This window comes from Phyllobates terribilis, unplaced genomic scaffold (genome assembly GCF_046119375.1).
Source record: "Phyllobates terribilis strain yellow unplaced genomic scaffold, ASM4611937v1 Scaffold_5__5_contigs__length_657084704, whole genome shotgun sequence".
Classification (NCBI taxonomy): Eukaryota; Metazoa; Chordata; class Amphibia; order Anura; family Dendrobatidae; genus Phyllobates; species Phyllobates terribilis.
The window spans coordinates 652,027,758-652,054,300 of record NW_027362765.1 but is presented as its reverse complement, the minus strand read 5'-3'; the positions used below and the strand labels follow the sequence as shown (position 1 = coordinate 652,054,300).

Genomic DNA, 26,543 nt, shown 5'->3' with positions numbered 1-26,543 from the left:
TGAGTGGAGAGGATATGTGTGAAGAGGTGGCTAAGTTTTATGAGGATCTGTATGCAGTGAAACAGAGGGATGAATGTTTGGAGAATGATGTTTTGAGTGTGTTAGAGAGTAAGTTGAGTGAAGCAGAAAGAGAGAGAGTGATGGGTGAGGTGACTGGTGATGAGGTATGGAAGGTTATGTGTAGTATGGCTTTGAATAAGACGCCGGGGGAGGATGGCCTCCCAGTAGAATTTTATCGTGTGATGTGGGGTGTGATTGGTAAGGACTTTGTGGATGTATGTAAGTATATGTGGGGAAACATGGAGGTGACTGAGAGTATGCGTGCAGGTATGGTTGTGTTAATTCCTAAGAAAGGGGATTTGAAAAGTCTGAGGAATTGGAGGCCAATAACGTTACTTAATTGTGATTATAAAATCTATGCAAAACTTATGGCTAATAGGATGCGTGATGTGATAGAGAGTGTGATTGGGGATGAGCAGTGTTGTGCGGTACCTGGGAGGCGGATTCATGAGTGTGTGTGTATGTTAAGAGATTGTCTATGGGATTGCATGGGTCGTAAGAAGAGTGTATTTTTGTTAAGTTTGGATTTTGAAAAGGCTTATGATAGGTTGTCGCATGGTTTTTTGTTCAGAGTGTTGTTAAAAATGGGTTTTCCGGCTGATTTTGTTGGGCGAGTGAGAAGTTTGTATGCGGGTGTTTATAGCTGTGTTTTAATGAATGGGTATGTGGGTAGGAAAGTGAATGTGTTTTCGGGTGTGCGACAGGGGTGTCCTTTGTCCCCTGTAGCATTTATTTGTGCAATTGAGCCATTGTTGTGTATGCTGAGGAAAGATAAGGTAATTCGTGGTGTGCAAGTGCCGGGAGGTGGAGGAAAAGAATGGAAGGTGAGTGGTTATATGGATGACGTGTGTGTATTATGTGATTCTGAATGTTCGGTGAGGCGGGTGAAGTTGTTAGTGTCTATTTTTTGTGGTGCATCTGCGTTTAAAGTGAATTGGGAAAAGAGTGAGTGTAAGGGTTTTGGAGGCGGAAGTTTAAGTAGGGATGTAGGTGTGAATGTAGTGAATGGACCTATTAAAGTTTTGGGTGTGAAGTTTTCAGAGAGTTTGGATGGGAAAGAAAGTTGGGATGATGCGAAAGGAAAAGTTGAGCAGAAGTTGAATTTTTGGAAATTGAGGAGTTTATCCTTTTTTGGGAAGATTTTAATTGTTAAGAGTGTGGTGTTGCCAATATTTTTATATATTGCGGTAGTATTTCCACCAGGATATATGTGTATGAGAAGCTTGAATAGAATTTTATTTGTTTTTTTGTGGAACTCGAAAATGGAGAGAGCTAGGAGAGAAATTTTGGTTAAAAGAGTGGAAAAAGGTGGTTTGGGTTTTCCGAATTTGGACGTGTTTTTTGGTGTGAATATCGTTGTGTTTGTTTTGAAAGTGATTAGGGCGGATGGAAAGTTTTCATCTATGTGTAGGTATTTATTTGGAGCGTATTTGTTTCGTTTAAAGTGGCAAGAAAGGGATTTGCGATGTCCGATTGCTTTTGAGGTGCCTGTATGGTATGTGTGGGTTTATAAGTTTTTGGTGAGGTATGAACTGTGTGATGCAGATGTGAGATTGCTGGAGAATAAGAAGGCTGTGTATAGGATGATTGAATGTAGAGAGGTAGAATGTGGAATAAATATGGTTAGGGGTGGTGATGTGCAGAAGGTTTGGAAGAAAGTGCGGATGAGTGGTATGACCAACAAACAGAGTGAAGTTGTGTGGCAGTCTTTACATGGAGTATTACCTGTGAGAGAGTTTCAGAGGAATAGAGGTTTGGTGAGGAGTGAAATGTGTCCAAGAAATGGCTGTGGTGGAAGGGAAAGTGTGTTGCATGTTTTTTGGAATTGCCAGTATGCTAGAGATGTGATTGGGAGAATGGGGCCTTTGTGTAAAGAATTGTGTGGTGTGAATTTGTTGTCTTTTGAGTTGTTTATGTTTGGTTTGGGAATATGTGATGGGACGAAGGAAAGAGTCTTGTGGTTGATGCTTGCATGTATAAAGGAAGTGTTATGGGATGTGAGGAATGTGTATGTGTTTAAAAGGAAGGAAATTGCTGTAAAGGATAGTGTGAAGGTGATTTTGGGGAAGATGCATGTGTGTTTCCTATGGGACAAAAAGAGGAGAGGGGAAGTGGATGCGGAGGGAATATGGAAAGTTAAAAAGTGGAGATATATTGTTAGTACCTCTTGATTTTTGTTATTGTTGTTTTGAAATATGAAATAAATATTTCCGATGATGATGGGGACAGCAAATTGCGTATTGGATTTGACGCAGCTGTTTTGATGGAATTTTCCTTTGTCTGGTTTTCATAGACTGTGGAATTTCCTCGTCTGAGGAGAAAAAAAAAAAAAAAAAAAAAATCTGTTCTTATCAGTTTAATATCTGATACGTCCCCTATCTGGGGACCATATATTAAATGGATTTTTAGAACAGGGAGATGGAAAAAGAGCTTGCTCTGTCCACTCCACGCATTGACCTGGTATTGCAGTATCTCCAGGACCGGTGCACCCCTTCTTTAATGCAGTTTCTAAAATCAGAAAGAATTGAATTCAATGTTTTTTGTTCATTTTGCTTGTTTGTCGGATTTTGGGATGGACTCTTTGGCTTTGCTTTTCTTCTCCTCATTGGATTTTTCATGTTCAAAGTTGCAGAAGCCAGATTACAAGCTCATTTTGGTTCAACTTCAGCAACTGTGCATTGCATTGCCATGTAATGTGATGCAATGCTATCTTTCTAGCTCTCCCTTTTTACTTCCTTTTGGATAAACAGACATATTAGGCAAGCATTTTGGAGCTTTCACCTAAATAACTACAGGTGGTGAGATAAGCTGCACAATATAATTGACCTTTCAGTATATTGTTGCACACACACCATCTATTTAGCAAATGCCCTTGTTATCAACAGCAGCCTTTTAAACTCACCTGAGCTAACAGGTATGTGCGCTGGTTACTCTGCTGCGCTTAAAATTTCTTTTTTGGTTTGCTACAATGCTTTTTCTGAAACGTTGTCTCCTTCTGCTGGAACACTGACTTCTTTCATTTAATGCCTGCAGACTATAAAAGAGAACCCAACCCAAAAAGTTTGGTTGATTAGTCTGTGGCATTCTGTTAAACTGTTGCTTATGGCGGTCTCTGTGAGCTTCTCAGCGACATTCAGCCAGCCAGGTATCCTGCCTGCAGTAGATGGAATGTGGCAATGGAACGCTGGCTGCGCGTGTCATAATAGGCTCTGAGCCTTTATATACCTGTGCACAGCAGCAGCCACCTTCAGTCTGCTGCTGGACAGCCAGCAGCAGCAGCAGCAGGAGAGGTATGTAATCAGGAGCCCTCCTGCTAAGGGTAGACAGCTGCTCGTTCCACCCCACCCCCCGCCTTAATTGGTTCTCCTCCCTTCCAATGGTGTTGAGGCGGGTGGGAACAGCAGGGGGTGAAGGTGCTGTGTTTAAAGAGGTGGAGTTATGCAGATCTAAAACGCGTGGATTGCAGCAGCAGCAAGCCGAAAAGTGCAGGCATGTAAGGGATCTAGAGGTTAACAACATGTCTTCTTAACGGGAGTCCAGGAGCTCATCTCCACAAATGGACTTTTCAGGATCCTTGGGTGGCTCCGTAGTTTGAAACCAATTCTGGTTATCGCTTCTCGGCCTTTTGGCTAAGATCAAGTGTAGTATCTGTTCTTATCAGTTTAATATCTGATACGTCCCCTATCTGGGGACCATATATTAAATGGATTTTTAGAACAGGGAGATGGAAAAAGAGCTTGCTCTGTCCACTCCACGCATTGACCTGGTATTGCAGTATCTCCAGGACCGGTGCACCCCTTCTTTAATGCAGTTTCTAAAATCAGAAAGAATTGAATTCAATGTTTTTTGTTCATTTTGCTTGTTTGTCGGATTTTGGGATGGACTCTTTGGCTTTGCTTTTCTTCTCCTCATTGGATTTTTCATGTTCAAAGTTGCAGAAGCCAGATTACAAGCTCATTTTGGTTCAACTTCAGCAACTGTGCATTGCATTGCCATGTAATGTGATGCAATGCTATCTTTCTAGCTCTCCCTTTTTACTTCCTTTTGGATAAACAGACATATTAGGCAAGCATTTTGGAGCTTTCACCTAAATAACTACAGGTGGTGAGATAAGCTGCACAATATAATTGACCTTTCAGTATATTGTTGCACACACACCATCTATTTAGCAAATGCCCTTGTTATCAACAGCAGCCTTTTAAACTCACCTGAGCTAACAGGTATGTGCGCTGGTTACTCTGCTGCGCTTAAAATTTCTTTTTTGGTTTGCTACAATGCCTTTTCTGAAACGTTGTCTCCTTCTGCTGGAACACTGACTTCTTTCATTTAATGCCTGCAGACTATAAAAGAGAACCCAACCCAAAAAGTTTGGTTGATTAGTCTGTGGCATTCTGTTAAACTGTTGCTTATGGCGGTCTCTGTGAGCTTCTCAGCGACATTCAGCCAGCCAGGTATCCTGCCTGCAGTAGATGGAATGTGGCAATGGAACGCTGGCTGCGCGTGTCATAATAGGCTCTGAGCCTTTATATACCTGTGCACAGCAGCAGCCACCTTCAGTCTGCTGCTGGACAGCCAGCAGCAGCAGCAGCAGGAGAGGTATGTAATCAGGAGCCCTCCTGCTAAGGGTAGACAGCTGCTCGTTCCACCCCACCCCCCGCCTTAATTGGTTCTCCTCCCTTCCAACGGTGTTGAGGCGGGTGGGAACAGCAGGGGGTGAAGGTGCTGTGTTTAAAGAGGTGGAGTTATGCAGATCTAAAACGCGTGGATTGCAGCAGCAGCAAGCCGAAAAGTGCAGGCATGTAAGGGATCTAGAGGTTGACAACATGTCTTCTTAACGGAAGTCCAGGAGCTCATCTCCACAAATGGACTTTTCAGGATCCTTGGGTGGCTCCGTAGTTTGAAACCAATTCTGGTTATCGCTTCTCGGCCTTTTGGCTAAGATCAAGTGTAGTATCTGTTCTTATCAGTTTAATATCTGATACGTCCCCTATCTGGGGACCATATATTAAATGGATTTTTAGAACAGGGAGATGGAAAAAGAGCTTGCTCTGTCCACTCCACGCATTGACCTGGTATTGCAGTATCTCCAGGACCGGTGCACCCCTTCTTTAATGCAGTTTCTAAAATCAGAAAGAATTGAATTCAATGTTTTTTGTTCATTTTGCTTGTTTGTCGGATTTTGGGATGGACTCTTTGGCTTTGCTTTTCTTCTCCTCATTGGATTTTTCATGTTCAAAGTTGCAGAAGCCAGATTACAAGCTCATTTTGGTTCAACTTCAGCAACTGTGCATTGCATTGCCATGTAATGTGATGCAATGCTATCTTTCTAGCTCTCCCTTTTTACTTCCTTTTGGATAAACAGACATATTAGGCAAGCATTTTGGAGCTTTCACCTAAATAACTACAGGTGGTGAGATAAGCTGCACAATATAATTGACCTTTCAGTATATTGTTGCACACACACCATCTATTTAGCAAATGCCCTTGTTATCAACAGCAGCCTTTTAAACTCACCTGAGCTAACAGGTATGTGCGCTGGTTACTCTGCTGCGCTTAAAATTTCTTTTTTGGTTTGCTACAATGCCTTTTCTGAAACGTTGTCTCCTTCTGCTGGAACACTGACTTCTTTCATTTAATGCCTGCAGACTATAAAAGAGAACCCAACCCAAAAAGTTTGGTTGATTAGTCTGTGGCATTCTGTTAAACTGTTGCTTATGGCGGTCTCTGTGAGCTTCTCAGCGACATTCAGCCAGCCAGGTATCCTGCCTGCAGTAGATGGAATGTGGCAATGGAACGCTGGCTGCGCATGTCATAATAGGCTCTGAGCCTTTATATACCTGTGCACAGCAGCAGCCACCTTCAGTCTGCTGCTGGACAGCCAGCAGCAGCAGCAGCAGGAGAGGTATGTAATCAGGAGCCCTCCTGCTAAGGGTAGACAGCTGCTCGTTCCACCCCACCCCCCGCCTTAATTGGTTCTCCTCCCTTCCAACGGTGTTGAGGCGGGTGGGAACAGCAGGGGGTGAAGGTGCTGTGTTTAAAGAGGTGGAGTTATGCAGATCTAAAACGCATGGATTGCAGCAGCAGCAAGCCGAAAAGTGCAGGCATGTAAGGGATCTAGAGGTTGACAACATGTCTTCTTAACGGAAGTCCAGGAGCTCATCTCCACAAATGGACTTTTCAGGATCCTTGGGTGGCTCCGTAGTTTGAAACCAATTCTGGTTATCGCTTCTCGGCCTTTTGGCTAAGATCAAGTGTAGTATCTGTTCTTATCAGTTTAATATCTGATACGTCCCCTATCTGGGGACCATATATTAAATGGATTTTTAGAACAGGGAGATGGAAAAAGAGCTTGCTCTGTCCACTCCACGCATTGACCTGGTATTGCAGTATCTCCAGGACCGGTGCACCCCTTCTTTAATGCAGTTTCTAAAATCAGAAAGAATTGAATTCAATGTTTTTTGTTCATTTTGCTTGTTTGTCGGATTTTGGGATGGACTCTTTGGCTTTGCTTTTCTTCTCCTCATTGGATTTTTCATGTTCAAAGTTGCAGAAGCCAGATTACAAGCTCATTTTGGTTCAACTTCAGCAACTGTGCATTGCATTGCCATGTAATGTGATGCAATGCTATCTTTCTAGCTCTCCCTTTTTACTTCCTTTTGGATAAACAGACATATTAGGCAAGCATTTTGGAGCTTTCACCTAAATAACTACAGGTGGTGAGATAAGCTGCACAATATAATTGACCTTTCAGTATATTGTTGCACACACACCATCTATTTAGCAAATGCCCTTGTTATCAACAGCAGCCTTTTAAACTCACCTGAGCTAACAGGTATGTGCGCTGGTTACTCTGCTGCGCTTAAAATTTCTTTTTTGGTTTGCTACAATGCCTTTTCTGAAACGTTGTCTCCTTCTGCTGGAACACTGACTTCTTTCATTTAATGCCTGCAGACTATAAAAGAGAACCCAACCCAAAAAGTTTGGTTGATTAGTCTGTGGCATTCTGTTAAACTGTTGCTTATGGCGGTCTCTGTGAGCTTCTCAGCGACATTCAGCCAGCCAGGTATCCTGCCTGCAGTAGATGGAATGTGGCAATGGAACGCTGGCTGCGCGTGTCATAATAGGCTCTGAGCCTTTATATACCTGTGCACAGCAGCAGCCACCTTCAGTCTGCTGCTGGACAGCCAGCAGCAGCAGCAGCAGGAGAGGTATGTAATCAGGAGCCCTCCTGCTAAGGGTAGACAGCTGCTCGTTCCACCCCACCCCCCGCCTTAATTGGTTCTCCTCCCTTCCAACGGTGTTGAGGCGGGTGGGAACAGCAGGGGGTGAAGGTGCTGTGTTTAAAGAGGTGGAGTTATGCAGATCTAAAACGCGTGGATTGCAGCAGCAGCAAGCCGAAAAGTGCAGGCATGTAAGGGATCTAGAGGTTGACAACATGTCTTCTTAACGGGAGTCCAGGAGCTCATCTCCACAAATGGACTTTTCAGGATCCTTGGGTGGCTCCGTAGTTTGAAACCAATTCTGGTTATCGCTTCTCGGCCTTTTGGCTAAGATCAAGTGTAGTATCTGTTCTTATCAGTTTAATATCTGATACGTCCCCTATCTGGGGACCATATATTAAATGGATTTTTAGAACAGGGAGATGGAAAAAGAGCTTGCTCTGTCCACTCCACGCATTGACCTGGTATTGCAGTATCTCCAGGACCGGTGCACCCCTTCTTTAATGCAGTTTCTAAAATCAGAAAGAATTGAATTCAATGTTTTTTGTTCATTTTGCTTGTTTGTCGGATTTTGGGATGGACTCTTTGGCTTTGCTTTTCTTCTCCTCATTGGATTTTTCATGTTCAAAGTTGCAGAAGCCAGATTACAAGCTCATTTTGGTTCAACTTCAGCAACTGTGCATTGCATTGCCATGTAATGTGATGCAATGCTATCTTTCTAGCTCTCCCTTTTTACTTCCTTTTGGATAAACAGACATATTAGGCAAGCATTTTGGAGCTTTCACCTAAATAACTACAGGTGGTGAGATAAGCTGCACAATATAATTGACCTTTCAGTATATTGTTGCACACACACCATCTATTTAGCAAATGCCCTTGTTATCAACAGCAGCCTTTTAAACTCACCTGAGCTAACAGGTATGTGCGCTGGTTACTCTGCTGCGCTTAAAATTTCTTTTTTGGTTTGCTACAATGCCTTTTCTGAAACGTTGTCTCCTTCTGCTGGAACACTGACTTCTTTCATTTAATGCCTGCAGACTATAAAAGAGAACCCAACCCAAAAAGTTTGGTTGATTAGTCTGTGGCATTCTGTTAAACTGTTGCTTATGGCGGTCTCTGTGAGCTTCTCAGCGACATTCAGCCAGCCAGGTATCCTGCCTGCAGTAGATGGAATGTGGCAATGGAACGCTGGCTGCGCGTGTCATAATAGGCTCTGAGCCTTTATATACCTGTGCACAGCAGCAGCCACCTTCAGTCTGCTGCTGGACAGCCAGCAGCAGCAGCAGCAGGAGAGGTATGTAATCAGGAGCCCTCCTGCTAAGGGTAGACAGCTGCTCGTTCCACCCCACCCCCCGCCTTAATTGGTTCTCCTCCCTTCCAACGGTGTTGAGGCGGGTGGGAACAGCAGGGGGTGAAGGTGCTGTGTTTAAAGAGGTGGAGTTATGCAGATCTAAAACGCGTGGATTGCAGCAGCAGCAAGCCGAAAAGTGCAGGCATGTAAGGGATCTAGAGGTTGACAACATGTCTTCTTAACGGGAGTCCAGGAGCTCATCTCCACAAATGGACTTTTCAGGATCCTTGGGTGGCTCCGTAGTTTGAAACCAATTCTGGTTATCGCTTCTCGGCCTTTTGGCTAAGATCAAGTGTAGTATCTTTCGAAAAGGCGGTTTTGGATGTTGGCCGCCCTAGTAGATTGATACATTATGCACACTGGGGTTTAGGCGCTTGTTAGTACGCCAGGTGGCTAATATAGTCATCTGGTGGAAAGCATGGTCCCCCAGGATCGACGCCATTGGGCCGGGGAAGATCGAAAGCCCGAAGTGTGAAGTGCCCCAGGAGTGGTGACCCTGGGGTGCCTTAACTCACTGGAATTGGGAACCCCACTTGAGTTTATGGCACATTTGCACAAGCACTTCAAATTTTCTTTCTTCGCACACACCCTTATTCCGGGCCTTCTGGCCTTAGGATGGGGAATTTTTCAATTCCCGGTTGAAGGTCCGGGCAGTATTATACTGTGAAACCTTCACTATTTATTTAATTTCTTTGTCACTGTGTGTCCACTTATTCACGTGTGTCACGTCCTACTAGGATTTTGTCGGGATGCGGTTCCCTTACGGGTTCCTCTCTTGGCAGGTCTAGGGGGGGAGTGTGTGGCCATCAGGTTCCGCTCCCCCCTGAACCCCCCTGGCTCTCCTCTTTCGGGAGGAGAGCGTTGTTGGCTCCCCTCTTCCGGGAGGGGAGCACAGTCTTTGGCTCCCAGTGCCTTGCTCGGGTGAGAACTCGGGCAGGTGCTGGGGGTATGATTGGGTCGCCTCTGGCTTCGGCTGGAGGTGGCTTTTTGTCCCTGTTCCTCGCTGTGGCCTTTTGGCTCGGAGGGACGGGGAATGGTTTGGGGGACCCTTCTCCTTTTGGAGAGGGTTTCAAGAAGACCAGCATCCTAGTGCACTTTTTTTATGGCACTTGTCACTTTTTTAAGCGCACTCGGGTTTTGTACACGAATTCGGGCTTTCGATGAAAAGAAAAAAAAAAAGAAAAAAAATCTGTTCTTATCAGTTTAATATCTGATACGTCCCCTATCTGGGGACCATATATTAAATGGATTTTTAGAACAGGGAGATGGAAAAAGAGCTTGCTCTGTCCACTCCACGCATTAACCTGGTATTGCAGTATCTCCAGGACCGGTGCACCCCTTCTTTAATGCAGTTTCTAAAATCAGAAAGAATTGAATTCAATGTTTTTTGTTCATTTTGCTTGTTTGTCGGATTTTGGGATGGACTCTTTGGCTTTGCTTTTCTTCTCCTCATTGGATTTTTCATGTTCAAAGTTGCAGAAGCCAGATTACAAGCTCATTTTGGTTCAACTTCAGCAACTGTGCATTGCATTGCCATGTAATGTGATGCAATGCTATCTTTCTAGCTCTCCCTTTTTACTTCCTTTTGGATAAACAGACATATTAGGCAAGCATTTTGGAGCTTTCACCTAAATAACTACAGGTGGTGAGATAAGCTGCACAATATAATTGACCTTTCAGTATATTGTTGCACACACACCATCTATTTAGCAAATGCCCTTGTTATCAACAGCAGCCTTTTAAACTCACCTGAGCTAACAGGTATGTGCGCTGGTTACTCTGCTGCGCTTAAAATTTCTTTTTTGGTTTGCTACAATGCCTTTTCTGAAACGTTGTCTCCTTCTGCTGGAACACTGACTTCTTTCATTTAATGCCTGCAGACTATAAAAGAGAACCCAACCCAAAAAGTTTGGTTGATTAGTCTGTGGCATTCTGTTAAACTGTTGCTTATGGCGGTCTCTGTGAGCTTCTCAGCGACATTCAGCCAGCCAGGTATCCTGCCTGCAGTAGATGGAATGTGGCAATGGAACGCTGGCTGCGCGTGTCATAATAGGCTCTGAGCCTTTATATACCTGTGCACAGCAGCAGCCACCTTCAGTCTGCTGCTGGACAGCCAGCAGCAGCAGCAGCAGGAGAGGTATGTAATCAGGAGCCCTCCTGCTAAGGGTAGACAGCTGCTCGTTCCACCCCACCCCCCGCCTTAATTGGTTCTCCTCCCTTCCAACGGTGTTGAGGCGGGTGGGAACAGCAGGGGGTGAAGGTGCTGTGTTTAAAGAGGTGGAGTTATGCAGATCTAAAACGCGTGGATTGCAGCAGCAGCAAGCCGAAAAGTGCAGGCATGTAAGGGATCTAGAGGTTGACAACATGTCTTCTTAACGGGAGTCCAGGAGCTCATCTCCACAAATGGACTTTTCAGGATCCTTGGGTGGCTCCGTAGTTTGAAACCAATTCTGGTTATCGCTTCTCGGCCTTTTGGCTAAGATCAAGTGTAGTATCTGTTCTTATCAGTTTAATATCTGATACGTCCCCTATCTGGGGACCATATATTAAATGGATTTTTAGAACAGGGAGATGGAAAAAGAGCTTGCTCTGTCCACTCCACGCATTGACCTGGTATTGCAGTATCTCCAGGACCGGTGCACCCCTTCTTTAATGCAGTTTCTAAAATCAGAAAGAATTGAATTCAATGTTTTTTGTTCATTTTGCTTGTTTGTCGGATTTTGGGATGGACTCTTTGGCTTTGCTTTTCTTCTCCTCATTGGATTTTTCATGTTCAAAGTTGCAGAAGCCAGATTACAAGCTCATTTTGGTTCAACTTCAGCAACTGTGCATTGCATTGCCATGTAATGTGATGCAATGCTATCTTTCTAGCTCTCCCTTTTTACTTCCTTTTGGATAAACAGACATATTAGGCAAGCATTTTGGAGCTTTCACCTAAATAACTACAGGTGGTGAGATAAGCTGCACAATATAATTGACCTTTCAGTATATTGTTGCACACACACCATCTATTTAGCAAATGCCCTTGTTATCAACAGCAGCCTTTTAAACTCACCTGAGCTAACAGGTATGTGCGCTGGTTACTCTGCTGCGCTTAAAATTTCTTTTTTGGTTTGCTACAATGCCTTTTCTGAAACGTCTCCTTCTGCTGGAACACTGACTTCTTTCATTTAATGCCTGCAGACTATAAAAGAGAACCCAACCCAAAAAGTTTGGTTGATTAGTCTGTGGCATTCTGTTAAACTGTTGCTTATGGCGGTCTCTGTGAGCTTCTCAGCAACATTCAGCCAGCCAGGTATCCTGCCTGCAGTAGATGGAATGTGGCAATGGAACGCTGGCTGCGCGTGTCATAATAGGCTCTGAGCCTTTATATACCTGTGCACAGCAGCAGCCACCTTCAGTCTGCTGCTGGACAGCCAGCAGCAGCAGCAGCAGGAGAGGTATGTAATCAGGAGCCCTCCTGCTAAGGGTAGACAGCTGCTCGTTCCACCCCACCCCCCGCCTTAATTGGTTCTCCTCCCTTCCAACGGTGTTGAGGCGGGTGGGAACAGCAGGGGGTGAAGGTGCTGTGTTTAAAGAGGTGGAGTTATGCAGATCTAAAACGCGTGGATTGCAGCAGCAGCAAGCCGAAAAGTGCAGGCATGTAAGGGATCTAGAGGTTGACAACATGTCTTCTTAACGGGAGTCCAGGAGCTCATCTCCACAAATGGACTTTTCAGGATCCTTGGGTGGCTCCGTAGTTTGAAACCAATTCTGGTTATCGCTTCTCGGCCTTTTGGCTAAGATCAAGTGTAGTATCTGTTCTTATCAGTTTAATATCTGATACGTCCCCTATCTGGGGACCATATATTAAATGGATTTTTAGAACAGGGAGATGGAAAAAGAGCTTGCTCTGTCCACTCCACGCATTGACCTGGTATTGCAGTATCTCCAGGACCGGTGCACCCCTTCTTTAATGCAGTTTCTAAAATCAGAAAGAATTGAATTCAATGTTTTTTGTTCATTTTGCTTGTTTGTCGGATTTTGGGATGGACTCTTTGGCTTTGCTTTTCTTCTCCTCATTGGATTTTTCATGTTCAAAGTTGCAGAAGCCAGATTACAAGCTCATTTTGGTTCAACTTCAGCAACTGTGCATTGCATTGCCATGTAATGTGATGCAATGCTATCTTTCTAGCTCTCCCTTTTTACTTCCTTTTGGATAAACAGACATATTAGGCAAGCATTTTGGAGCTTTCACCTAAATAACTACAGGTGGTGAGATAAGCTGCACAATATAATTGACCTTTCAGTATATTGTTGCACACACACCATCTATTTAGCAAATGCCCTTGTTATCAACAGCAGCCTTTTAAACTCACCTGAGCTAACAGGTATGTGTGCTGGTTACTCTGCTGCGCTTAAAATTTCTTTTTTGGTTTGCTACAATGCCTTTTCTGAAACGTTGTCTCCTTCTGCTGGAACACTGACTTCTTTCATTTAATGCCTGCAGACTATAAAAGAGAACCCAACCCAAAAAGTTTGGTTGATTAGTCTGTGGCATTCTGTTAAACTGTTGCTTATGGCGGTCTCTGTGAGCTTCTCAGCGACATTCAGCCAGCCAGGTATCCTGCCTGCAGTAGATGGAATGTGGCAATGGAACGCTGGCTGCGCGTGTCATAATAGGCTCTGAGCCTTTATATACCTGTGCACAGCAGCAGCCACCTTCAGTCTGCTGCTGGACAGCCAGCAGCAGCAGCAGCAGGAGAGGTATGTAATCAGGAGCCCTCCTGCTAAGGGTAGACAGCTGCTCGTTCCACCCCACCCCCCGCCTTAATTGGTTCTCCTCCCTTCCAACGGTGTTGAGGCGGGTGGGAACAGCAGGGGGTGAAGGTGCTGTGTTTAAAGAGGTGGAGTTATGCAGATCTAAAACGCGTGGATTGCAGCAGCAGCAAGCCGAAAAGTGCAGGCATGTAAGGGATCTAGAGGTTGACAACATGTCTTCTTAACGGGAGTCCAGGAGCTCATCTCCACAAATGGACTTTTCAGGATCCTTGGGTGGCTCCGTAGTTTGAAACCAATTCTGGTTATCGCTTCTCGGCCTTTTGGCTAAGATCAAGTGTAGTATCTGTTCTTATCAGTTTAATATCTGATACGTCCCCTATCTGGGGACCATATATTAAATGGATTTTTAGAACAGGGAGATGGAAAAAGAGCTTGCTCTGTCCACTCCACGCATTGACCTGGTATTGCAGTATCTCCAGGACCGGTGCACCCCTTCTTTAATGCAGTTTCTAAAATCAGAAAGAATTGAATTCAATGTTTTTTGTTCATTTTGCTTGTTTGTCGGATTTTGGGATGGACTCTTTGGCTTTGCTTTTCTTCTCCTCATTGGATTTTTCATGTTCAAAGTTGCAGAAGCCAGATTACAAGCTCATTTTGGTTCAACTTCAGCAACTGTGCATTGCATTGCCATGTAATGTGATGCAATGCTATCTTTCTAGCTCTCCCTTTTTACTTCCTTTTGGATAAACAGACATATTAGGCAAGCATTTTGGAGCTTTCACCTAAATAACTACAGGTGGTGAGATAAGCTGCACAATATAATTGACCTTTCAGTATATTGTTGCACACACACCATCTATTTAGCAAATGCCCTTGTTATCAACAGCAGCCTTTTAAACTCACCTGAGCTAACAGGTATGTGCGCTGGTTACTCTGCTGCGCTTAAAATTTCTTTTTTGGTTTGCTACAATGCCTTTTCTGAAACGTTGTCTCCTTCTGCTGGAACACTGACTTCTTTCATTTAATGCCTGCAGACTATAAAAGAGAACCCAACCCAAAAAGTTTGGTTGATTAGTCTGTGGCATTCTGTTAAACTGTTGCTTATGGCGGTCTCTGTGAGCTTCTCAGCGACATTCAGCCAGCCAGGTATCCTGCCTGCAGTAGATGGAATGTGGCAATGGAACGCTGGCTGCGCGTGTCATAATAGGCTCTGAGCCTTTATATACCTGTGCACAGCAGCAGCCACCTTCAGTCTGCTGCTGGACAGCCAGCAGCAGCAGCAGCAGGAGAGGTATGTAATCAGGAGCCCTCCTGCTAAGGGTAGACAGCTGCTCGTTCCACCCCACCCCCCGCCTTAATTGGTTCTCCTCCCTTCCAACGGTGTTGAGGCGGGTGGGAACAGCAGGGGGTGAAGGTGCTGTGTTTAAAGAGGTGGAGTTATGCAGATCTAAAACGCGTGGATTGCAGCAGCAGCAAGCCGAAAAGTGCAGGCATGTAAGGGATCTAGAGGTTGACAACATGTCTTCTTAACGGGAGTCCAGGAGCTCATCTCCACAAATGGACTTTTCAGGATCCTTGGGTGGCTCCGTAGTTTGAAACCAATTCTGGTTATCGCTTCTCGGCCTTTTGGCTAAGATCAAGTGTAGTATCTGTTCTTATCAGTTTAATATCTGATACGTCCCCTATTTGGGGACCATATATTAAATGGATTTTTAGAACAGGGAGATGGAAAAAGAGCTTGCTCTGTCCACTCCACGCATTGACCTGGTATTGCAGTATCTCCAGGACCGGTGCACCCCTTCTTTAATGCAGTTTCTAAAATCAGAAAGAATTGAATTCAATGTTTTTTGTTCATTTTGCTTGTTTGTCGGATTTTGGGATGGACTCTTTGGCTTTGCTTTTCTTCTCCTCATTGGATTTTTCATGTTCAAAGTTGCAGAAGCCAGATTACAAGCTCATTTTGGTTCAACTTCAGCAACTGTGCATTGCATTGCCATGTAATGTGATGCAATGCTATCTTTCTAGCTCTCCCTTTTTACTTCCTTTTGGATAAACAGACATATTAGGCAAGCATTTTGGAGCTTTCACCTAAATAACTACAGGTGGTGAGATAAGCTGCACAATATAATTGACCTTTCAGTATATTGTTGCACACACACCATCTATTTAGCAAATGCCCTTGTTATCAACAGCAGCCTTTTAAACTCACCTGAGCTAACAGGTATGTGCGCTGGTTACTCTGCTGCGCTTAAAATTTCTTTTTTGGTTTGCTACAATGCCTTTTCTGAAACGTTGTCTCCTTCTGCTGGAACACTGACTTCTTTCATTTAATGCCTGCAGACTATAAAAGAGAACCCAACCCAAAAAGTTTGGTTGATTAGTCTGTGGCATTCTGTTAAACTGTTGCTTATGGCGGTCTCTGTGAGCTTCTCAGCGACATTCAGCCAGCCAGGTATCCTGCCTGCAGTAGATGGAATGTGGCAATGGAACGCTGGCTGCGCGTGTCATAATAGGCTCTGAGCCTTTATATACCTGTGCACAGCAGCAGCCACCTTCAGTCTGCTGCTGGACAGCCAGCAGCAGCAGGAGAGGTATGTAATCAGGAGCCCTCCTGCTAAGGGTAGACAGCTGCTCGTTCCACCCCACCCCCCGCCTTAATTGGTTCTCCTCCCTTCCAACGGTGTTGAGGCGGGTGGGAACAGCAGGGGGTGAAGGTGCTGTGTTTAAAGAGGTGGAGTTATGCAGATCTAAAACGCGTGGATTGCAGCAGCAGCAAGCCGAAAAGTGCAGGCATGTAAGGGATCTAGAGGTTGACAACATGTCTTCTTAACGGGAGTCCAGGAGCTCATCTCCACAAATGGACTTTTCAGGATCCTTGGGTGGCTCCGTAGTTTGAAACCAATTCTGGTTATCGCTTCTCGGCCTTTTGGCTAAGATCAAGTGCAGTGATTTAGCGATTGCTGCCTTGGTTTTGGTTGGAGGTGTCTGGGGTACCTGGCTCGTCGGCCTTGGGGGATCGTCCTTACTTAATTGTGGGGACTTCACCCCCTTGCTGCTATAGGCGTGTCGGCTTAGTCCCCAGACAACGGGAAGCGATCATACTCGCTCCTTCTGTGTGTTGGAGTGGAGATTACGCTCATTCTGTTGGAGAATCATGGCAACAGAGGCGGAGTTGTGGCCGAAGTTGGAGGTTCCAGAACATGCACGTGTGGAGACCGCTTTCCGGATTTTTGTCCGGAGAGACTGTCAGAAGGTTAAGGACTTTCGGTTTATTATGAAGGAGATCATCTTGGGTGTCGCAAAGGTGAAAAAAGAAGACATCGTGGCAGTTATGGATTATCCCCAAAAGGGTGTCTATGACGTGTTTTTTGAGTCTAGGAAGATTTTGGAGAACTATATGGATTCTTTTGATGAATTGAGACATGAGAAGTTTGTTGGAATTCGGTTTCAACGTCACGTATTTAGTAGTGAAAAGATGGTGACAGTGAAGATGTTTTCACCACTGGTTCCAGAAGAGGACATTGTCACGTTTTTGAGTGGTTTTGCCAAGTCTGTAGTATCAAAAGGTAAAGTAATGAATGAATTCGGAGTATGGACGGGAAAGTGGAAATTTTTTGTGGAATTTAACATGAACAAGGATAGGAGTTTTTCCTACCCGCCTCAAAGGTTTAAGCTTGGTAAAGTAAGTGGGAATTTATTCTTTAATGGGATGGATTCCTTTTGTTCAATTTGTGAGGTATATGGTCATAAACGTGAAGACTGTACTGCAGAAAAGTGTTGGAAGTGTAAAGCGGAAGGACATGTTTCTAAATCATGTCCAGTAGAAAGGAATAAGTGTAACCTGTGTATGGAAATTGGGCATAGGTTTAAGGAATGCCCAAAGAGAAAGAGTAATAAGGAGAAGATGGAAAGTGCAAAGGCGGAAAAGAAAGAAAAAAAGAAGACGGTAGAGGTTCAGAGGCAAACAGAAGAGGAGGAAGCTGATAAAGAAATGGACAAAGTTAAAAAAGGAATTGCGGAAATGAAGGGAAGTGGTGTGTGTTTTGAAGCTTTTTTTCCAAAGGTAATCGCAAGTGTGAAGGCAAATAAAGAGAGGTTTTTTGAAACCTATAAGGTGGGAAGGACATGGATAGATTATGTGAATACAAACTTTGAATCTTTCTCGCAAGAGAAAGGACTGTTGGAGTATCTAACATATTATGCGTTGAAGGGAGGAATGCAGTAATGTGTTTTGTTTCCTTCCTCTATATATTATGTGTCTGAGAGGAAATACTGGTTGTTGTTTTGTTTTTTTTGTATATGCATTAAATAATGTTTTTTTGTTTTAAAATGACACGATGATGGATTTGGTCCATCACCGTTTTCAGAAGTATGGAATCGAGATGGTACTTGTAATCTGAGTGTTAAGAAAAAAAAAAAATAAAAAATCTGTTCTTATCAGTTTAATATCTGATACGTCCCCTATCAGGGGACCATATATTAAATGGATTTTTAGAACAGGGAGATGGAAAAAGAGCTTGCTCTGTCCACTCCACGCATTGACCTGGTATTGCAGTATCTCCAGGACCGGTGCACCCCTTCTTTAATGCAGTTTCTAAAATCAGAAAGAATTGAATTCAATGTTTTTTGTTCATTTTGCTTGTTTGTCGGATTTTGGGATGGACTCTTTGGCTTTGCTTTTCTTCTCCTCATTGGATTTTTCATGTTCAAAGTTGCAGAAGCCAGATTACAAGCTCATTTTGGTTCAACTTCAGCAACTGTGCATTGCATTGCCATGTAATGTGATGCAATGCTATCTTTCTAGCTCTCCCTTTTTACTTCCTTTTGGATAAACAGACATATTAGGCAAGCATTTTGGAGCTTTCACCTAAATAACTACAGGTGGTGAGATAAGCTGCACAATATAATTGACCTTTCAGTATATTGTTGCACACACACCATCTATTTAGCAAATGCCCTTGTTATCAACAGCAGCCTTTTAAACTCACCTGAGCTAACAGGTATGTGCGCTGGTTACTCTGCTGCGCTTAAAATTTCTTTTTTGGTTTGCTACAATGCCTTTTCTGAAACGTCTCCTTCTGCTGGAACACTGACTTCTTTCATTTAATGCCTGCAGACTATAAAAGAGAACCCAACCCAAAAAGTTTGGTTGATTAGTCTGTGGCATTCTGTTAAACTGTTGCTTATGGCGGTCTCTGTGAGCTTCTCAGCAACATTCAGCCAGCCAGGTATCCTGCCTGCAGTAGATGGAATGTGGCAATGGAACGCTGGCTGCGCGTGTCATAATAGGCTCTGAGCCTTTATATACCTGTGCACAGCAGCAGCCACCTTCAGTCTGCTGCTGGACAGCCAGCAGCAGCAGCAGCAGGAGAGGTATGTAATCAGGAGCCCTCCTGCTAAGGGTAGACAGCTGCTCGTTCCACCCCACCCCCCGCCTTAATTGGTTCTCCTCCCTTCCAACGGTGTTGAGGCGGGTGGGAACAGCAGGGGGTGAAGGTGCTGTGTTTAAAGAGGTGGAGTTATGCAGATCTAAAACGCGTGGATTGCAGCAGCAGCAAGCCGAAAAGTGCAGGCATGTAAGGGATCTAGAGGTTGACAACATGTCTTCTTAACGGGAGTCCAGGAGCTCATCTCCACAAATGGACTTTTCAGGATCCTTGGGTGGCTCCGTAGTTTGAAACCAATTCTGGTTATCGCTTCTCGGCCTTTTGGCTAAGATCAAGTGTAGTATCTGTTCTTATCAGTTTAATATCTGATACGTCCCCTATCTGGGGACCATATATTAAATGGATTTTTAGAACAGGGAGATGGAAAAAGAGCTTGCTCTGTCCACTCCACGCATTGACCTGGTATTGCAGTATCTCCAGGACCGGTGCACCCCTTCTTTAATGCAGTTTCTAAAATCAGAAAGAATTGAATTCAATGTTTTTTGTTCATTTTGCTTGTTTGTCGGATTTTGGGATGGACTCTTTGGCTTTGCTTTTCTTCTCCTCATTGGATTTTTCATGTTCAAAGTTGCAGAAGCCAGATTACAAGCTCATTTTGGTTCAACTTCAGCAACTGTGCATTGCATTGCCATGTAATGTGATGCAATGCTATCTTTCTAGCTCTCCCTTTTTACTTCCTTTTGGATAAACAGACATATTAGGCAAGCATTTTGGAGCTTTCACCTAAATAACTACAGGTGGTGAGATAAGCTGCACAATATAATTGACCTTTCAGTATATTGTTGCACACACACCATCTATTTAGCAAATGCCCTTGTTATCAACAGCAGCCTTTTAAACTCACCTGAGCTAACAGGTATGTGCGCTGGTTACTCTGCTGCGCTTAAAATTTCTTTTTTGGTTTGCTACAATGCCTTTTCTGAAACGTTGTCTCCTTCTGCTGGAACACTGACTTCTTTCATTTAATGCCTGCAGACTATAAAAGAGAACCCAACCCAAAAAGTTTGGTTGATTAGTCTGTGGCATTCTGTTAAACTGTTGCTTATGGCGGTCTCTGTGAGCTTCTCAGCGACATTCAGCCAGCCAGGTATCCTGCCTGCAGTAGATGGAATGTGGCAATGGAACGCTGGCTGCGCGTGTCATAATAGGCTCTGAGCCTTTATATACCTGTGCACAGCAGCAGCCACCTTCAGTCTGCTGCTGGACAGCCAGCAGCAGCAGCAGCAGGAGAGGTATGTAATCAGGAGCCCTCCTGCTAAGGGTAGACAGCTGCTCGTTCCACCCCACCCCCCGCCTTAATTGGTTCTCCTCCCTTCCAACAGTGTTGAGGCGGGTGGGAACAGCAGGGGGTGAAGGTGCTGTGTTTAAAGAGGTGGAGTTATGCAGATCTAAAACGCGTGGATTGCAGCAGCAGCAAGCCGAAAAGTGCAGGCATGTAAGGGATCTAGAGGTTGACAACATGTCTTCTTAACGGGAGTCCAGGAGCTCATCTCCACAAATGGACTTTTCAGGATCCTTGGGTGGCTCCGTAGTTTGAAACCAATTCTGGTTATCGCTTCTCGGCCTTTTGGCTAAGATCAAGTGTAGTATCTGTTCTTATCAGTTTAATATCTGATACGTCCCCTATCTGGGGACCATATATTAAATGGATTTTTAGAACAGGGAGATGGAAAAAGAGCTTGCTCTGTCCACTCCACGCATTGACCTGGTATTGCAGTATCTCCAGGACCGGTGCACCCCTTCTTTAATGCAGTTTCTAAAATCAGAAAGAATTGAATTCAATGTTTTTTGTTCATTTTGCTTGTTTGTCGGATTTTGGGATGGACTCTTTGGCTTTGCTTTTCTTCTCCTCATTGGATTTTTCATGTTCAAAGTTGCAGAAGCCAGATTACAAGCTCATTTTGGTTCAACTTCAGCAACTGTGCATTGCATTGCCATGTAATGTGATGCAATGCTATCTTTCTAGCTCTCCCTTTTTACTTCCTTTTGGATAAACAGACATATTAGGCAAGCATTTTGGAGCTTTCACCTAAATAACTACAGGTGGTGAGATAAGCTGCACAATATAATTGACCTTTCAGTATATTGTTGCACACACACCATCTATTTAGCAAATGCCCTTGTTATCAACAGCAGCCTTTTAAACTCACCTGAGCTAACAGGTATGTGCGCTGGTTACTCTGCTGCGCTTAAAATTTCTTTTTTGGTTTGCTACAATGCCTTTTCTGAAACGTTGTCTCCTTCTGCTGGAACACTGACTTCTTTCATTTAATGCCTGCAGACTATAAAAGAGAACCCAACCCAAAAAGTTTGGTTGATTAGTCTGTGGCATTCTGTTAAACTGTTGCTTATGGCGGTCTCTGTGAGCTTCTCAGCGACATTCAGCCAGCCAGGTATCCTGCCTGCAGTAGATGGAATGTGGCAATGGAACGCTGGCTGCGCGTGTCATAATAGGCTCTGAGCCTTTATATACCTGTGCACAGCAGCAGCCACCTTCAGTCTGCTGCTGGACAGCCAGCAGCAGCAGCAGGAGAGGTATGTAATCAGGAGCCCTCCTGCTAAGGGTAGACAGCTGCTCGTTCCACCCCACCCCCCGCCTTAATTGGTTCTCCTCCCTTCCAACGGTGTTGAGGCGGGTGGGAACAGCAGGGGGTGAAGGTGCTGTGTTTAAAGAGGTGGAGTTATGCAGATCTAAAACGCGTGGATTGCAGCAGCAGCAAGCCGAAAAGTGCAGGCATGTAAGGGATCTAGAGGTTGACAACATGTCTTCTTAACGGGAGTCCAGGAGCTCATCTCCACAAATGGACTTTTCAGGATCCTTGGGTGGCTCCGTAGTTTGAAACCAATTCTGGTTATCGCTTCTCGGCCTTTTGGCTAAGATCAAGTGTAGTATCTTTCGAAAAGGCGGTTTTGGATGTTGGCCGCCCTAGTAGATTGATACATTATGCACACTGGGGTTTAGGCGCTTGTTAGTACGCCAGGTGGCTAATATAGTCATCTGGTGGAAAGCATGGCCCCCCAGGATCGACGCCATTGGGCCGGGGAAGATCGAAAGCCCGAAGTGTGAAGTGCCCCAGGAGTGGTGACCCTGGGGTGCCTTAACTCACTGGGATTGGGAACCCCACTTGAGTTTATGGCACATTTGCACTAGCACTTCAATATTTCTTTCTTCACACACACCCTTATTCCGGGTCTTCTGGCCTTAGGATGGGGAATTTTTCAATTCCCGGTCGAAGGTCCGGGCAGTATTATACTGTGAAACCTTCACTATTTATTTAATTTTTTTTTGTCACTGTGTGTCCACTTTTTCACGTGTGTCCACGTCCTTACTAGGATTTTGTCGGGATGCGGTTCCCTTACGGGTTCCTCTTTTGGCAGGTCTAGGGGGGGAGTGTGTGGCCATCAGGTTCCGCTCCCCCCTGAACCCCACTGGCTCTCCTCTTTCGGGAGGAGAGCATTGTTGGCTCCCCTCTTCCGGGAGGGGAGCACAGTCTTTGGCTCCCAGTGCCTTGCTCGGGTGAGAACTCGGGCAGGTATTGGGGGTAAGATTGGGTCGCCTCTGGCTCCGGCTGGAGGTGGCTATTTGTCCCTGTTCCTCGCTGTGGCCTTCTGGCTCGGAGGGACGGGGAATGGTTTGGGGGACCCTTCTCCTTTTGGAGAGGGTTTCAAGAAGACCAGCATCCTAGTGCACTTTTTTTTGTGGCACTTGTCACTTTTTTAAGCGCACTCGGGTTTTGTACACGAATTCGGGCTTTCGATAAAAAAAAAAAATCTGTTCTTATCAGTTTAATATCTGATACGTCCCCTATCTGGGGACCATATATTAAATGGATTTTTAGAACAGGGAGATGGAAAAAGAGCTTGCTCTGTCCACTCCACGCATTGACCTGGTATTGCAGTATCTCCAGGACCGGTGCACCCCTTCTTTAATGCAGTTTCTAAAATCAGAAAGAATTGAATTCAATGTTTTTTGTTCATTTTGCTTGTTTGTCGGATTTTGGGATGGACTCTTTGGCTTTGCTTTTCTTCTCCTCATTGGATTTTTCATGTTCAAAGTTGCAGAAGCCAGATTACAAGCTCATTTTGGTTCAACTTCAGCAACTGTGCATTGCATTGCCATGTAATGTGATGCAATGCTATCTTTCTAGCTCTCCCTTTTTACTTCCTTTTGGATAAACAGACATATTAGGCAAGCATTTTGGAGCTTTCACCTAAATAACTACAGGTGGTGAGATAAGCTGCACAATATAATTGACCTTTCAGTATATTGCTGCACACACACCATCTATTTAGCAAATGCCCTTGTTATCAACAGCAGCCTTTTAAACTCACCTGAGCTAACAGGTATGTGCGCTGGTTACTCTGCTGCGCTTAAAATTTCTTTTTTGGTTTGCTACAATGCCTTTTCTGAAACGTTGTCTCCTTCTGCTGGAACACTGACTTCTTTCATTTAATGCCTGCAGACTATAAAAGAGAACCCAACCCAAAAAGTTTGGTTGATTAGTCTGTGGCATTCTGTTAAACTGTTGCTTATGGCGGTCTCTGTGAGCTTCTCAGCGACATTCAGCCAGCCAGGTATCCTGCCTGCAGTAGATGGAATGTGGCAATGGAACGCTGGCTGCGCGTGTCATAATAGGCTCTGAGCCTTTATATACCTGTGCACAGCAGCAGCCACCTTCAGTCTGCTGCTGGACAGCCAGCAGCAGCAGCAGCAGGAGAGGTATGTAATCAGGAGCCCTCCTGCTAAGGGTAGACAGCTGCTCGTTCCACCCCACCCCCCGCCTTAATTGGTTCTCCTCCCTTCCAACGGTGTTGAGGTGGGTGGGAACAGCAGGGGGTGAAGGTGCTGTGTTTAAAGAGGTGGAGTTATGCAGATCTAAAACGCGTGGATTGCAGCAGCAGCAAGCCGAAAAGTGCAGGCATGTAAGGGATCTAGAGGTTGACAACATGTCTTCTTAACGGGAGTCCAGGAGCTCATCTCCACAAATGGACTTTTCAGGATCCTTGGGTGGCTCCGTAGTTTGAAACCAATTCTGGTTATCGCTTCTCGGCCTTTTGGCTAAGATCAAGTGCAGTGATTTAGCGATTGCTGCCTTGGTTTTGGATGGAGGTGTCTGGGGTACCTGGCTCGTCGGCCTTGGGGGATCGTCCTTACTTAATTGTGGGGACTTCACCCCCTTGCTGCTATAGGCGTGTCGGCTTAGTCCCCAGACAACGGGAAGCGATCATACTCGCTCCTTCTGTGTGTTGGAGTGGAGATTACGCTCATTCTGTTGGAGAATCATGGCAACAGAGGCGGAGTTGTGGCCGAAGTTGGAGGTTCCAGAACATGCACGTGTGGAGACCGCTTTCCGGATTTTTGTCCGGAGAGACTGTCAGAAGGTTAAGGACTTTCGGTTTATTATGAAGGAGATCATCTTGGGTGTCGCAAAGGTGAAAAAAGAAGACATCGTGGCAGTTATGGATTATCCCCAAAAGGGTGTCTATGACGTGTTTTTTGAGTCTAGGAAGATTTTGGAGAACTATATGGATTCTTTTGATGAATTGAGACATGAGAAGTTTGTTGGAATTCGGTTTCAACGTCACGTATTTAGTAGTGAAAAGATGGTGACAGTGAAGATGTTTTCACCACTGGTTCCAGAAGAGGACATTGTCACGTTTTTGAGTGGTTTTGCCAAGTCTGTAGTATCAAAAGGTAAAGTAATGAATGAATTCGGAGTATGGACGGGAAAGTGGAAATTTTTTGTGGAATTTAACATGAACAAGGATAGGAGTTTTTCCTACCCGCCTCAAAGGTTTAAGCTTGGTAAAGTAAGTGGGAATTTATTCTTTAATGGGATGGATTCCTTTTGTTCAATTTGTGAGGTATATGGTCATAAACGTGAAGACTGTACTGCAGAAAAGTGTTGGAAGTGTAAAGCGGAAGGACATGTTTCTAAATCATGTCCAGTAGAAAGGAATAAGTGTAACCTGTGTATGGAAATTGGGCATAGGTTTAAGGAATGCCCAAAGAGAAAGAGTAATAAGGAGAAGATGGAAAGTGCAAAGGCGGAAAAGAAAGAAAAAAAGAAGACGGTAGAGGTTCAGAGGCAAACAGAAGAGGAGGAAGCTGATAAAGAAATGGACAAAGTTAAAAAAGGAATTGCGGAAATGAAGGGAAGTGGTGTGTGTTTTGAAGCTTTTTTTCCAAAGGTAATCGCAAGTGTGAAGGCAAATAAAGAGAGGTTTTTTGAAACCTATAAGGTGGGAAGGACATGGATAGATTATGTGAATACAAACTTTGAATCTTTCTCGCAAGAGAAAGGACTGTTGGAGTATCTAACATATTATGCGTTGAAGGGAGGAATGCAGTAATGTGTTTTGTTTCCTTCCTCTATATATTATGTGTCTGAGAGGAAATACTTGTTGTTGTTTTGTTTTTTTTGTATATGCATTAAATAATGTTTTTTTGTTTTAAAATGACACGATGATGGATTTGGTCCATCACCGTTTTCAGAAGTATGGAATCGAGATGGTACTTGTAATCTGAGTGTTAAGAAAAAAAAAAAAAAAAAAAAATCTGTTCTTATCAGTTTAATATCTGATACGTCCCCTATCTGGGGACCATATATTAAATGGATTTTTAGAACAGGGAGATGGAAAAAGAGCTTGCTCTGTCCACTCCACGCATTGACCTGGTATTGCAGTATCTCCAGGACCGGTGCACCCCTTCTTTAATGCAGTTTCTAAAATCAGAAAGAATTGAATTCAATGTTTTTTGTTCATTTTGCTTGTTTGTCGGATTTTGGGATGGACTCTTTGGCTTTGCTTTTCTTCTCCTCATTGGATTTTTCATGTTCAAAGTTGCAGAAGCCAGATTACAAGCTCATTTTGGTTCAACTTCAGCAACTGTGCATTGCATTGCCATGTAATGTGATGCAATGCTATCTTTCTAGCTCTCCCTTTTTACTTCCTTTTGGATAAACAGACATATTAGGCAAGCATTTTGGAGCTTTCACCTAAATAACTACAGGTGGTGAGATAAGCTGCACAATATAATTGACCTTTCAGTATATTGTTGCACACACACCATCTATTTAGCAAATGCCCTTGTTATCAACAGCAGCCTTTTAAACTCACCTGAGCTAACAGGTATGTGCGCTGGTTACTCTGCTGCGCTTAAAATTTCTTTTTTGGTTTGCTACAATGCCTTTTCTGAAACGTTGTCTCCTTCTGCTGGAACACTGACTTCTTTCATTTAATGCCTGCAGACTATAAAAGAGAACCCAACCCAAAAAGTTTGGTTGATTAGTCTGTGGCATTCTGTTAAACTGTTGCTTATGGCGGTCTCTGTGAGCTTCTCAGCGACATTCAGCCAGCCAGGTATCCTGCCTGCAGTAGATGGAATGTGGCAATGGAACGCTGGCTGCGCGTGTCATAATAGGCTCTGAGCCTTTATATACCTGTGCACAGCAGCAGCCACCTTCAGTCTGCTGCTGGACAGCCAGCAGCAGCAGCAGCAGGAGAGGTATGTAATCAGGAGCCCTCCTGCTAAGGGTAGACAGCTGCTCGTTCCACCCCACCCCCCGCCTTAATTGGTTCTCCTCCCTTCCAACGGTGTTGAGGTGGGTGGGAACAGCAGGGGGTGAAGGTGCTGTGTTTAAAGAGGTGGAGTTATGCAGATCTAAAACGCGTGGATTGCAGCAGCAGCAAGCCGAAAAGTGC

At 44.4% G+C, this 26,543-nt stretch overlaps 15 non-coding genes and 2 pseudogenes across 15 annotated transcripts; all 17 read left to right on the top strand.

Annotated features, from left to right (window-relative positions):
- The first annotated feature begins 2,361 nt into the window (after nt 1-2,361).
- On the top strand, nt 2,362-2,554 carry LOC141150642 (U2 spliceosomal RNA). Its single transcript, XR_012246787.1, has one exon. It is a non-coding gene; the product is annotated as a U2 spliceosomal RNA (small nuclear RNA).
- Nucleotides 2,555-3,669: 1,115 nt separating this feature from the next.
- On the top strand, nt 3,670-3,860 carry LOC141274583 (U2 spliceosomal RNA). Its single transcript, XR_012322854.1, has one exon. It is a non-coding gene; the product is annotated as a U2 spliceosomal RNA (small nuclear RNA).
- A 1,115-nt stretch (nt 3,861-4,975) lies between these two features.
- On the top strand, nt 4,976-5,166 carry LOC141274582 (U2 spliceosomal RNA). The gene has a single exon (XR_012322853.1). It is a non-coding gene; the product is annotated as a U2 spliceosomal RNA (small nuclear RNA).
- A 1,115-nt stretch (nt 5,167-6,281) lies between these two features.
- Nucleotides 6,282-6,472, top strand: LOC141274581 (U2 spliceosomal RNA). Its single transcript, XR_012322852.1, has one exon. It is a non-coding gene; the product is annotated as a U2 spliceosomal RNA (small nuclear RNA).
- Nucleotides 6,473-7,587: 1,115 nt separating this feature from the next.
- LOC141274580 (U2 spliceosomal RNA) lies at nt 7,588-7,778 on the top strand. The gene has a single exon (XR_012322851.1). It is a non-coding gene; the product is annotated as a U2 spliceosomal RNA (small nuclear RNA).
- Nucleotides 7,779-8,893: 1,115 nt separating this feature from the next.
- On the top strand, nt 8,894-8,985 carry LOC141151244 (U2 spliceosomal RNA; annotated as a pseudogene).
- Nucleotides 8,986-9,781: 796 nt separating this feature from the next.
- LOC141150816 (U2 spliceosomal RNA) lies at nt 9,782-9,972 on the top strand. Its single transcript, XR_012246920.1, has one exon. It is a non-coding gene; the product is annotated as a U2 spliceosomal RNA (small nuclear RNA).
- A 1,115-nt stretch (nt 9,973-11,087) lies between these two features.
- On the top strand, nt 11,088-11,278 carry LOC141274579 (U2 spliceosomal RNA). Its single transcript, XR_012322850.1, has one exon. It is a non-coding gene; the product is annotated as a U2 spliceosomal RNA (small nuclear RNA).
- Nucleotides 11,279-12,390: 1,112 nt separating this feature from the next.
- Nucleotides 12,391-12,581, top strand: LOC141274578 (U2 spliceosomal RNA). The gene has a single exon (XR_012322849.1). It is a non-coding gene; the product is annotated as a U2 spliceosomal RNA (small nuclear RNA).
- A 1,115-nt stretch (nt 12,582-13,696) lies between these two features.
- LOC141274577 (U2 spliceosomal RNA) lies at nt 13,697-13,887 on the top strand. The gene has a single exon (XR_012322848.1). It is a non-coding gene; the product is annotated as a U2 spliceosomal RNA (small nuclear RNA).
- Nucleotides 13,888-15,002: 1,115 nt separating this feature from the next.
- On the top strand, nt 15,003-15,193 carry LOC141274087 (U2 spliceosomal RNA). The gene has a single exon (XR_012322378.1). It is a non-coding gene; the product is annotated as a U2 spliceosomal RNA (small nuclear RNA).
- A 2,593-nt stretch (nt 15,194-17,786) lies between these two features.
- On the top strand, nt 17,787-17,972 carry LOC141150535 (U2 spliceosomal RNA). Its single transcript, XR_012246712.1, has one exon. It is a non-coding gene; the product is annotated as a U2 spliceosomal RNA (small nuclear RNA).
- Nucleotides 17,973-19,084: 1,112 nt separating this feature from the next.
- Nucleotides 19,085-19,275, top strand: LOC141274576 (U2 spliceosomal RNA). Its single transcript, XR_012322847.1, has one exon. It is a non-coding gene; the product is annotated as a U2 spliceosomal RNA (small nuclear RNA).
- Nucleotides 19,276-20,390: 1,115 nt separating this feature from the next.
- On the top strand, nt 20,391-20,581 carry LOC141274575 (U2 spliceosomal RNA). The gene has a single exon (XR_012322846.1). It is a non-coding gene; the product is annotated as a U2 spliceosomal RNA (small nuclear RNA).
- Nucleotides 20,582-21,693: 1,112 nt separating this feature from the next.
- On the top strand, nt 21,694-21,785 carry LOC141151243 (U2 spliceosomal RNA; annotated as a pseudogene).
- Nucleotides 21,786-22,579: 794 nt separating this feature from the next.
- LOC141150401 (U2 spliceosomal RNA) lies at nt 22,580-22,763 on the top strand. The gene has a single exon (XR_012246613.1). It is a non-coding gene; the product is annotated as a U2 spliceosomal RNA (small nuclear RNA).
- Nucleotides 22,764-25,362: 2,599 nt separating this feature from the next.
- On the top strand, nt 25,363-25,550 carry LOC141150736 (U2 spliceosomal RNA). The gene has a single exon (XR_012246859.1). It is a non-coding gene; the product is annotated as a U2 spliceosomal RNA (small nuclear RNA).
- The last annotated feature ends 993 nt before the right edge of the window (nt 25,551-26,543 follow it).